This window comes from Muntiacus reevesi, chromosome 4 (assembly GCF_963930625.1).
Source record: "Muntiacus reevesi chromosome 4, mMunRee1.1, whole genome shotgun sequence".
NCBI classification, from domain to species: Eukaryota; Metazoa; Chordata; class Mammalia; order Artiodactyla; family Cervidae; genus Muntiacus; species Muntiacus reevesi.
In genome coordinates this window covers 155,413,855-155,426,052 of record NC_089252.1, presented here as the reverse complement: position 1 = coordinate 155,426,052, position 12,198 = coordinate 155,413,855, and the positions used below count along the sequence as shown (strand labels likewise).

Sequence of the window (12,198 nt, the reverse complement as noted above, 5' to 3'; positions counted from 1 at the left end):
AAGGCCAAATATTTCTGGTAAGATAGGGATTATTTATTAAAAATAAAAAGGAAATATAGAGCACTGATAGTAAGATCACAGGGAAGATACCCTTCAAGCATTTCACAGTGCATTTCAATTTTGCTACAGTGTTACATTGTTCCTTGGCTCTCCTGTCAACTGTCTGGCGGTGGTGTGGCTCTGGGTTTCCAGGACTGTACGTACAGTGCATTTAAATCTGCCAAGCTCATCTAGTTTAGGTACATAAGTACACTCACCCATGGAGTGAAGCTTTTCCTTAGGGAGGGAAAGAAAGGACGGAGAGGTGTCTCCCACTGCTGAGTCATGGTAGTCAGTTCAGTTTTAATGCCTTCTGGGTGAGGTCCCCCAAAAGCTAATAAAATGGAATCTGAAAGAAAATGAGAAAGAATGGAGGGGACAGAAACTTAATGTATTTACAATAATAAATGTACTTAATAATGTATTTATTGCATTGGCATACTAAATTCCGAGTGATGAATATAATGGCAATGCTACTTGTTGGAGCTAGTTGAAGTGACAGCAGAAAAGCCTCCATGCTGGGTGACAAGACCATAGCAGTAAAATTAGTGAGCCAACGTGGGACAATCGTATAGACAAAGGGGTCCGTGCAGTTCTTCACTTGTACTCATCTAAGCCTCTTTGTCATTGTTCTAGTCTCAACTCAAGCCATTATTCAGTCTCACTGAAAATATCTGATGGTTTCCATAAAGAATATTCCCTAGCTCATGTGAGGGGAATCTAGAATGAGATGTGCTCAGTTCCCAATTTCCACATTAGCTGCAACTAATTTTTATAGGATGTCAAGTAGGAGAAACTAGCAAGAGATTAATGAGAATATTTGAAAATCAACCACAACATATGAGGTAAAATACCATAAATGAATTTAGATAATGATTACCATGGCAAAGTATAGTCATATTAAATTCAACTGGAAAGGAAACTGAAGATATAAAAAGGATATAATAAAAAGGAAAGAGAGAAAATGGAAAGTGAAACATCAAATGTAAACTTTTTGAAAAAAATAAATTAATTCATAATTGATATATATTATTAATACCTCTAAAAATAAATTCATAAGATTTCTGAAATATGATTCACTAATATAAGATTTTGTAATTTAGCTTAAAAAGGGGACATTAAAGGTGACTTAGTAGACTAAGAAATCAGTTGAGAAGAATATTTAAAAATGATAAGCAGACAATTTTGTTGTAGGGAATAAATACCTATATTAATAAGGAATGTTAACATGTACATCATAATAAATCTAAGAAGAAAACTTTGTCCATCTATCTATACTATATTCAGTATTGACTAAGATTGTAGAAAAGTTATGAATCCTTTATGGAAGAGTGAAAGATGAGAGATGATAGGCCCATTTTCCAAGCCTAAAACACACATACAAACTGATTAAATCTGAGTTTTTTACATGGCAAGTTAATCCTCTGTAGGTTTCTTTAATACCTAGAGAGGTATTAGTAACTTTTAATATACAGAATTTTTTCCAAATATAAATTTATAACAAAGAATGATACCAAGAGATTTCATATTATTTTCTCTTCCATTGGAGAAAATGATAAAATCAGTTCCTCCTTAAAATATTTTCCCTAAGAAATTATAGCTTATGAAGCACTTTCCTTTTATATATGCTTTTAGGAGCTGACTCCAGTGGTTGTTTCATTTTAACATAGCTTCATGCATGTTTCACCAATTTATTTCCTCTGGTTATAAATAAGCATTTTACCCATTAATCCCGTTATTTATTGTTTCTTAATCACTTTTAAACTTACAAGACAACTCAGTGCAATGAAGAAGCATTTATTAAGGTCTTCTTATGTGCTTTTGCTCAATACTCGCTTTAGATGCAGAAAAAGATGAAGGGTTATGCTTTCAGTAAAACAAATTAATTCAAATGCAGGGAAAAAATTAGAGCATAGCACCAGCCCAAAAATATTTTGTTAAATGTTTCAGTGTCACAGGAGAAAGGAGGAACTAGGCTCAGAATTTTTAAAAGGAGTCCAAGAGAATAATATCCATAAACATGTGGAAATGAAAATTAATACTCTATATTCTTGTGTCAGGACTGAAATAGAGGAATTAGATAGGTGGAAATGAGAATAAACAAGGTGGGAGCCAGTTATTAAGACTTTAACCTGCAGAATAAAATGTTTATACCTAGACCTAACAGTCATTGGGTAGGACACTCACAGACATTGTTTAATCATACTGGAAGCTTTCAATGCTAAAGATATTTCTAACCTCTGAATCAGATGAGTTCTCAACTTTTCTTATTAATGGTTGCTAATCCTGAATTAAATATTACATTAACCATACATTTTTTTCTGTATTCTAATGCTTTGCCTTGCTGACCCTGGAGGGACTCAAAGCGAGCCAATAATGGAAGTTAGTAAGACATTGGCCCTCACATTCCCTTTTCAAGTACAAACCCATCATTCCAAAGCCCTACCTCAACCACCTTCTTTGTTAGAGTTCTCACATCTAGCCACTTGTTCCTTCTTAATTGCTCCAGGGAGAAGTACCAGACCACTAACTACAGCCACAATGCCCCAGTGAAAGTGAAAGTCGCTCAGTTGTGTCCGACTCTTTGCAGTCCCATGGACTATACAGTCCATGGAATTCTCCAGGCCAGAATACTGGAGTGGGTAGCCTTTCCCCTCCCCAGGGGATCTTTGCAACCCAGGGATTGAACCCAGGTCTCCGACATTGCAGGCGGACTCTTTGCCATCTGAGCCACAAGGGAAGCCCACAGTGCCCCAGGGCTCCCTGAAAGAATTCAAACTGGCCAATCCCAAATCCACTTTTATCTTGCATCCTTACTGAGAAAAGCATAATACCGTAAAGGCTCATGTCCACTGTTGCCCTTCTCCCACTGCCTTCTGACCAAACCCTCATTCCCACAATTCCCTGTGTGTCCCCAGGCATACGCTGCCTTCTCGGGATTTGTAAGTATAAAAGCTATTTTTTTTCAATGACTGTCATCACCAGATCTGTTGACTTTACCATACCTAGGTAATAATAAAATATATAAAAACAAACCAGAAAAACTAAACATCTTTAATGTTAATTGACATATCTTTAGAAGTATTATACTCCTAGTGTTTAAAATAAATCAGTCAAGTCTTTCTCAAATCATTATCTTTTTATTGAAATGCTATATTGTTAGAGCAAGTTTGTGTGCCCAATGCAGTGAAACCAAACAAACCAAAATGTTGGAGTTTGGAGCAGAGAAAGGTTTATTGCAAGGCCATGCAAGGAAACAGGTGGTTTATGTTCCACCAAATCTAGAACTCCCAGAAAGATTCAACAAAACATTTTTTTTCAAATATCACAAATATATTAGCTCATAGTTCTGTAGTTGGAAGTCCAGGCACAGTTGGCTCACCTGATTCTCTGCTTGAGTATCATAAGGCTTAAATCAACATGTTGGCTGCACAAATTCCTTTCTGGAGACTATGAGGTGAATCTACTTCCAAGTTCATGCAAGATGTTGGCAGAATTCTGTTCCAGTTCTAGACTTAAGGTCCCATTTTCTTTGCTAGATGTCAGCTGAAGGCTGTTCTCAGCTTCTGGAGGCTGCCCTTCATCCGTTTTGAAGGCGGCAAGTGAGTAGCAAAGCATTTTTAAAAGCCAGGGGAGGGAGGGGGATTATAGGAATGTGATCAACTCATGCACAATTCTCTGATTTGTTAATAGTGAGGTATTAATCGCAGGAGTTGACATTATCAATCCTCAGGATCCAGTAGGCATGGGGGTTATGAGCCCATGATCATCAAGTAGTTAACATTTTCTATTTAATGGGGACAGGGAGGGGTTTCACATCCGTAAAACAACTCAGGAAATGTGCATCAGATACTGTAATCCAAGGGCACTCCAGAGAGGAGCTAAAGCAGAGGATATGTGGAAGTACCTGTCCTGAAAGATCTTGTACATCCTGCTCCACTACAATATTATTTAACTTAAGGGAAATTTCTCAGTGAACCTCCTGTAAGTACAAGCCCAATTCTCTTCTGAGATGTGGTTAGAAAAGGAAGGACATTATTCTAGAAATGTAAGTAAACAATTAGTTTTTCATCTCATAACAAGGTGTACAGATCTAAAGTTTTAACTATTTTCCTGAGTCTGCTTTAACTTGTTGCTGTTCAGTCACTAAATAGTGTCCAACTCTGTGACCTCATGAATTGCAGCACGCCAGGTTTCCCTGTCCTTCACTGTCTCCTGGAATTTGCTGAAACTCATGTCCACTGAGTCAATGAGGTCATCCAACCATCTCATCCTCTTCTCCTCCTGCCTTCAATGTATTCAAGCATGAGGATCTTTTCCAAAGAGTTGGGCTCTTCACATCAGATGGCCAAGGTGTTGGAGCTTCAGCTACAACATCAGTCCTTCCAGTGAATATTCAGGGTTGATTTTCTTTAGGATTGACTGGTTTGAGTTCCTTGCTGTCCAAGAGACTCTCAAGAGTCTTCTCACACACTGCAGTTTGAAAGCATCAATTCTTCAGCACTCAGCCTTCTTCATGGTTCAACTCTCACATCTGTACATGACTACTGGAAAAACCATCACTTTGACTAAATGGACCTTTGTTGGCAAAGTGATTTAGCTGCTTCTTAATATCCTGTCTAGATTTGTCATAGCTTCTCTTCCAAGGAGCAAGCATCTTCGAATTTCATAGCTGCAGTCACCATCCATAGGGATTTTGGAAACCAAGAAAACAAGATCTGCTGCTGTTTCCATTTTTTCCCCATCTATTTGCCATGAAGTGAAGGGACTGGATGCCATGATATTCCTTTTTGGAATATTGAGCTTTAAGCCAGCTTTTTCACGCTCCTTTTCACCTTCATCAAGAGGCTCCTCTTCTGCCATAAGGGTGGTGATATCACCTGCATATTTGAGATTATTTATACCTCTCTCAGCAATCTTGATTCCAGCTTGTGATTCATCCAGCCTGGCATTTCGCATGATGTACTCTGCAGAGAAGATAAATAAGTAGGGTGAAAATATACAGTCTTCACATACTCCTTTCCCAATTTGGAACCAGTTCATTTTTCCATATCTGGGTCTAACTGTTGCTTCTGACTTGTAGACTGGTTTCTCAGGAGACAGATAAGATGATCTGGTATTCCCATCTCTTTAAGAATTTTCCACAGTTTGTCATGATCCACACAGTCAAAGGTTTTAACAAAGTCAATGAATCAGATGTTTTTTTCTCAGATTCTTATGCTTTTTCTATGATCAAACGAATGTTGCCAATTTGATTTCTGGCTCTTTGCCTTTTCTAAATCTAGCTTATACATCTGGAAATTCTCAGTTCACATACTGTTGAAGCCTAGCTTGAAGAATTTTGAGAATTACCTTGCTAGCATGTGAAACAAGCACACTTGCACAGTTATTTGAACATCCTTTGGCACTGTCTTTCTTTGGAATTGGAATGAAAACTGACCTTTTCCAGTCTTGTGGCCACTGCTGAGGTTTCCAAATTTGCTGGCATACATTGAGTGCAGCACTTCACAGCGTCATCCTTCAGGATTTGCAATAGCTCAGCTGGAATTCCATCACCTCCACTAGCTTTGTTCATAGTAATGCTTCCTAAGGCCCACTTGACTTCACACTCCAAAATGTCTGACTCTAGGTGTGTGGCCACACCATCAAGGTTATCTAAGTCATTAAAACTTTTTTTGTATAGTTCTTCTGTGTACGCTTTCCACCTCTTCTTAATATCTTCTACTTCTGTTAGATCCTTACTGTTTCTGTCCTTTATTGTACCCATCTTTGCATGACAATTTGATCTCTGGTTCCTCTGGCTTTTCTAAAACCAGCTTGAACATTTGGAAGTTCATGGTTCACGTATTGCTGAAGCCTGGCTTGGAGAATTTTGAGCATTACTTTACTAGCCTGTGAGATGAGTGCAATTGTGTGGTAGTCTGAACATTCTTTGGCATTGCCTTTCTTTGGGATTGGAATGAAAACTGATCTTTTCCAGTCCTGTGGCCACTGCTGAGTTTTTCAAATTTACTGATATATTGAGTACAGCACTTTCACAGCATTATCTTTTAGGATTTGAAATAGCTCAACTGGAATTCCATCACCTCCACTAGCTTTGTTTGTAGTGACGCTTCCTAAGGCTCACTTGACTTCACATTTCCAGGATGTCCAGGTCTAGGTGAGTGTGAGCAACCACACCTTCGTGATTATCTGGGTCATGAAGATCTTTTTTTGTACAGTTCTTCTGTGTATTCTTGCCACCTCTTCTTAATATCTTCTGCTTCTGTTAGGTCCATACCATTTCTGTCCTTTATTGAGCTCATCTTTGCATGAAATGTTCCCTTGGTATCTCTAATTTTCTTGAAGAGATCACTAGTCTTTCCCATTCTATTGTTTTCCTCTATTTCTTTTCATTGATCAATGAGGAAGGCTTTCTTATCTCTCCCTGCTATTCTTTGGAACTCTGCATTCAAATTCAAACTCTGCATTTCCTTTTCTCCTTTGCTTTTTGCTTCCCTTCTTTTCACAGCTATTTGTAAGGCCTCATCAGACAACCATTTTGCCTTTTTGCATTTCTTTTCCATGGAGATGGTCTTGCTCCCTGTCTCCTGTACAATGTCATGAACCTCCATCCATAGTTCATCAGGCACTCTGTCTATCAGATCTAGTTCCTTAAATCTATTTCTCACTACCACTGTATAGTCATAAGGGATTTGATTTAGGTCATGCGTGAATGGTCTAGTGGTTTTCCACACTTTCTTCAATTTAATTTTGAATTTGGCAATAAGGAAGATCAGTTCATGATCTGAGCCACAGTCAGCTCCCAGTCTTGTTTTTGCTGTGGTTTTTCCAGTGGTCATGTATGGATGTGAGAGTTGGACTATAAAGAAAGCTGAGTGCTGAAGAATTGATGCTTTTGAACTGTGGTGTTGAAGAAGACTCTTGGGAGTCCCTTGGACTGCAAGGAGATCCAACCAGTCCATCCTAAAGATCAGTCCTGGGTGTTCATTGGAGGGACTGATGTTGAAGCTGAAACTCCAATACTTTGGCCACCTGATGTGGAAAGTTGACTCATTTGAAAAGACCCTGATGCTGGGAAAGATTGTGGGCAGGAGGAGACAGGGTCAAGAGGATGAGATGGTTGGATGGCATCACCAACAGCATGGACATGGATTTGGGTGGACTCTTGGAGTTGGTGATGGGTAGGGAGGTCTGCCATGCTGCAATTCATGGTGTCTCAAAGAGTCAGACATGAGTGAGCAACTGAACTGAACTGAACTTGCATGACATGTTCCCTAATGGTATCTCTAATTTTCTTGAAGAAATCTCTAATTTTTCCTATTCTATATTTTCCTCTATTTCTTTGCATTGTTCACTTAAGAAAGTTTTTTAATCTGTCCTTGCTATTTGGATCTCTGCATTCAGTTGGGTATATCTTTCCCTATCTCCTTTGCCTTTCACTTCTTTTCTTTTCTCAGGTATTTATAACTTGTAGTATGTTCTATCTGCTATATGAAAATAAGTACAAGTGTCTCAGTGGGTAAAGAATTCACCTGCAGTGCACTAAATGCAGGAGATGGGCATTTGTTCTCTAGTTCAAGAAGATTCCCCTGGAGGAGGGCATGACAACTCATTCCAATAATCTTTCCTGGAGAATCCCATAGATGAGAAATCTAGCAAGCTATATTGCCCAGGGTTGCAAAGAGTTGGACGTGACTGAAGGGGCTGAGCACGCACACACACACACATCAAGCAACTAAATAAATATCATAGGGAAATGCCACCTTATGCTCCTTAAATATCAACTTCTGAAACTGTAATTATCCAATGCTAGTGTTGTTTACATGACATCTTTGACATTCAGTAGGCAGCTATATCTCATCCTAAACAAAATTATTTCTGCTACATTAAGCCTAAATATTGAATTGAACTGTCTTGAGATAAGAAAAGGTTGTTAGTAATCAGTGAGTGCAAATCTTTGGAATAATGACAAATGCACTTAACCACAAAACTAAGAAGAATTGAGCCATACAGAAGCAGTGTGCAGAAAAATATATATGCAAAGACATTGGTGATATCTTTCATTAGTGTGCACTATTCCTTCAAAACATTATCATTGAAGAAGCTGAGAACAGTAAATGAATTTACTGGTAGAAGAATTAAAATGTTAAATGCATGTTTGAATGTTTTAGTTTTTAACTTCCCTTTCTGCTCCAAGATTGTATGATTATAAATAATTATTGCCATCACAAAATCCTTTAAGAGATAAACTTTTGATGAAATTTAGTAGAAATTTGGAAAGAGTTTAGGTTGGGAACAGGTTAATAAGGCACTAGTCATGCTAGCAGATGGAAGGGCAGCAAGGTAGGTGGCTGGGAGGGAATCTGGAGGCGGAGATGTGCCAGAAAGAACATAGAAATTTAAACAGATGGAAGATGATATATTAGTTGGCAACAAGAGAAGCTGGGTGACAAACAAAGAAACATCTATTGAAGAACTGGGTGAGTAGGCAAACAAAAGGTGAGTTAAGTGGACTAATAATAAGCTAAGTAAATCAGTAAGAGGCACCCAAGTTACCGACTAGATAGGTAAGAATATAGAAAACTAAAAATTTTCCCTTTGCTTGAACCCAGGAATTAACTTTTATTATAATTTTTAAAGTGCTTTGAAATCATGATGAACAATGATCATCTATGGAGGGACAATTTTAGGAGAAAATTCAGAGGTGCTTACTACTGAGGAAATGTATTCTGTGAAATTATCATGAACGTAAAATTTATTTATTATTTCCTAGTTTTGTGTGTTCTATAATTTGAATTTGGGCCTTACCTTAGAGGATTCTGTTGGAAAATAATACAGAGAGGTAATATAAGTAGAGAATAAGAACTTTAATCCCTACCAAAAAGAGGATTTGTCAGACTGTGGAAATTCGGAACATAATATTTTCTTTGGAAAAAATATCTTGTGTTGTCGTTATCTGTTGAAAGTGATAGTACCTCTGTTTCAGTGAACATAAAAAAGATGATTGCAAGTCATTTGATCTCTTCTTCATCTTTGAATTTATCTATCCTCAAATCACTATATTCTTGGACAATTATTCATGCTTAAAAACACAATAAAATTATGTAAAATAGGTAATTTAAAATTATATTTGTCATTATATATTAACATAAAGTACAGTACCTAGTAACATTTAGATGAGAATCTTGACTTTATGGCTATTTTGATTGATTTTCAGATAGATACATGGGTTCTACATGGAGAGACACTATCATTTGACCTTTCTTTTTGTTTGTTTGTTTTAATCATTCTTTATTTTTTATTGAAGTAGAGTTGATTTACAATGTTTCAAGTGTATCACAAAGTGATTCAGTTTTATATATACAGATAGGTGATTGATTGATAGATCTAGATATTCTTTTTCAGATTCTTTTTCACTGTAGATTATTACAAGGCATAACCCTGTGTTTTTCTAAATTAATTAATTTATTTTAATCAGAGACTAATTACTTTACAATGTTGTAGTGGTTTTTGCCATACATTGACATGGATCAGCCACGGGTATACATGTGTTCCCCATCCTGAACCGCCTCCCACCTCCCTCCCATCCCATCCCTCAGGGTCATCCAGTGCACTGGCCCTGAGCGCCCTGTCTCATGCGTTGAACCTGGACTGGCGATCTATTTCGTATATGGTAATATATGTGTTTCAGTGCTATTCTCTCATTTGACATTTTTAAACATGAGTTAACTCTACTCTTGCCTTGGTTCTCCAATCTAACCTATAAATTTATTTTTTTCTGATACATCAGCTATATTTCTCAGGCCAGTTTATTGTTCTGTATTTTTCTCATCAAAGCCCTATGCCACTGTGCCTAAATCTTTTATGTTTATTTCCAGCATAATTATTTATAAAATATTTTAATTCCAATTAATCCCACTCACAGAAACAAGGGTCATTTATCAATGGTTGTCTGGACTGTATGAATATTCAAGTGATGCATTTAGTTGCCACTTTAAACCTTGAATTATTTTGAGTCCAACGCTAGTAGTAGCATCTTCCCAAGTTCTAAGGGCCCACTTTATGTGTGTATATGTGTGTGTGTACACAAACACATAGAATTCTCTTGAATTGAAGAAGCATATTTGACAAATCTTGCACATATGTTAGCCACTATGCTGGACTTCAGGGATACAAAGATGAGTATAACATGAATCTTCCTATCAAAGAGTTTATATTCATGTAGAATAAATAGATTTATATATACCAGATACTATGGTACAATCTAACTGATGGATCGATGTTATATTCATGTGTAATAGACACGTATATCCCCCTACATGATTGCGAATCTGTTGAGGTCAGGGACAACATTTATTAATTTAGCAAATATTTATTAAGCCCCTTCTATATGTGCTATACAAAGGGAAATATATTCCTTGTTGCCATGAACAAAATTGTCTATTAAAAGGAGGAGAGAAGATAACAGAAAGTTTACTGGACAAAGTTAATACTTGTAAAGATATAAATACTCTTTGGTAAAGACCCTGATGCTGGGAAAAATTGAGGGCAATAGGAGAAGCGGGTGACAGAGGATGAGATGGTTGAATGGCATCACTGACTCATTGGACATGAGTTTGAGCAAACTCTGGGAGACGATGAAGGACAGAGAAGCCTGGTGTGCTGCAGTTCATGGGGTCACAAAGAGTCAGACACAACTTAGCTACTGAACAACAACAACAAGCAGGTATAATAAGTGCATATAAATCGGACTCTAGCAAAATTAGGGGTGAGCATCAAGGATAACTTCCTTAATGAGGCAGGAAAAGGATACTTTAAAAAGTTTTAAAATATTTGTAAAATGTTTTTATCAGTGTAGTTGTGAAACAAATGGTGATGACTGTAAACTTCAGAGGTCCACACTGAAAAGGGATAGATAGTTAATAAACACAACTTGAAAGGACAAGGTTTGTGTATAGATCATGCTTAAATAATGTCATTTAATCCTCTCTGGAAGACTATGAAATCATCACTTTGAAGATGGGAAAATTGGGAATTGGAGGTTACTAAAACTCTAGCTTCAGAAGTAGGAGATTAAAGCTTCTCCTTTATAGCCTCATAATTTTACTAACTTTTCTTGGCACTCTGAAGGAATTTTCAAATGTTAATACTCATATATAATCAATGACATTTTGAACTTCTATGTTCATATGTTTGTTCATCTTTCTTTCATTTTAATTAAAATGGGCATAATGGAGGCAGTGCAAAATTGAAAGTTAATTTTTAGTTTGCTTTATTAAAAATATAAGAAAATCAAGTTTAATTTGAAAAAGAAACCATTCATAAATATAATTTAAGTTTAAAAAGGTCACTTTGCTCAAGTATGCAAAATCTGACTAATGGATAAGGAATAAAATGCTACTTGAAGAAATACAACAATTTTACCAGATATCCAATACATGGACTCAGCTTATCACTGAGTAGCCTGATGACTAATGTTTTTAATAAATTTATGTTAATTAGTTCATTTTTTATTTCTCTAAAATATGAATTAATGATAAGAATAATTTTTAAATTCTTTTGTTGGGAGATATGCTTTTAGAACCTTTTTCTCCTTACCTCTTTCTGGAGGAAAACTAATATTAACCCAGGGAGTCTTCAGTATATGATTGAAAAATAAAAAGGGCACATGCATCCCCAGTGTCTAGTACAGTGCCATGAAGTAAGTAGGTGTTCAATTAAGTCTGTATATAATGAATATTCACATGAATTAATGTTACCACATTTTAACAGTTCTAAGACACTATTGTTTAAGTCACACTATCAAATAAATAGACTTTGGTTTTGTTATGTTAATTGTACGTATCAAATGCAAGATGAATCCTGTAGTAGTAGATATTTTCTTCTTTGAATTTTGGTTGATTTATAATATTACACTAGTTTCAGGAGTAAAACAGTGATATTTTTATAGATTATTCTTTTAATAACTTCATTACTCATGTGAAAACTTCATTTAAAGTTATTGCAAAATAGTGTCAAAAATCTCAAACTAGTTAAGAAAAAGGGGAGATTTTTTTGGAAGGATACAATATCATGTGACTCAAGGCTGTTCAAGAAAATGATGGGAAGGATGAGTTGGGATATAGCTGGACCTAAAGTATGACTGTACCTAGAGAT

At 36.4% G+C, this 12,198-nt stretch overlaps 1 protein-coding gene across 1 annotated transcript in view; it reads left to right on the top strand.

The window, feature by feature from the left end:
- Window positions 1-12,198, top strand: part of CNTN1 (contactin 1) — a 401,067-nt gene that overhangs the window by 153,311 nt on the left and 235,558 nt on the right. The window lies entirely within an intron of this gene.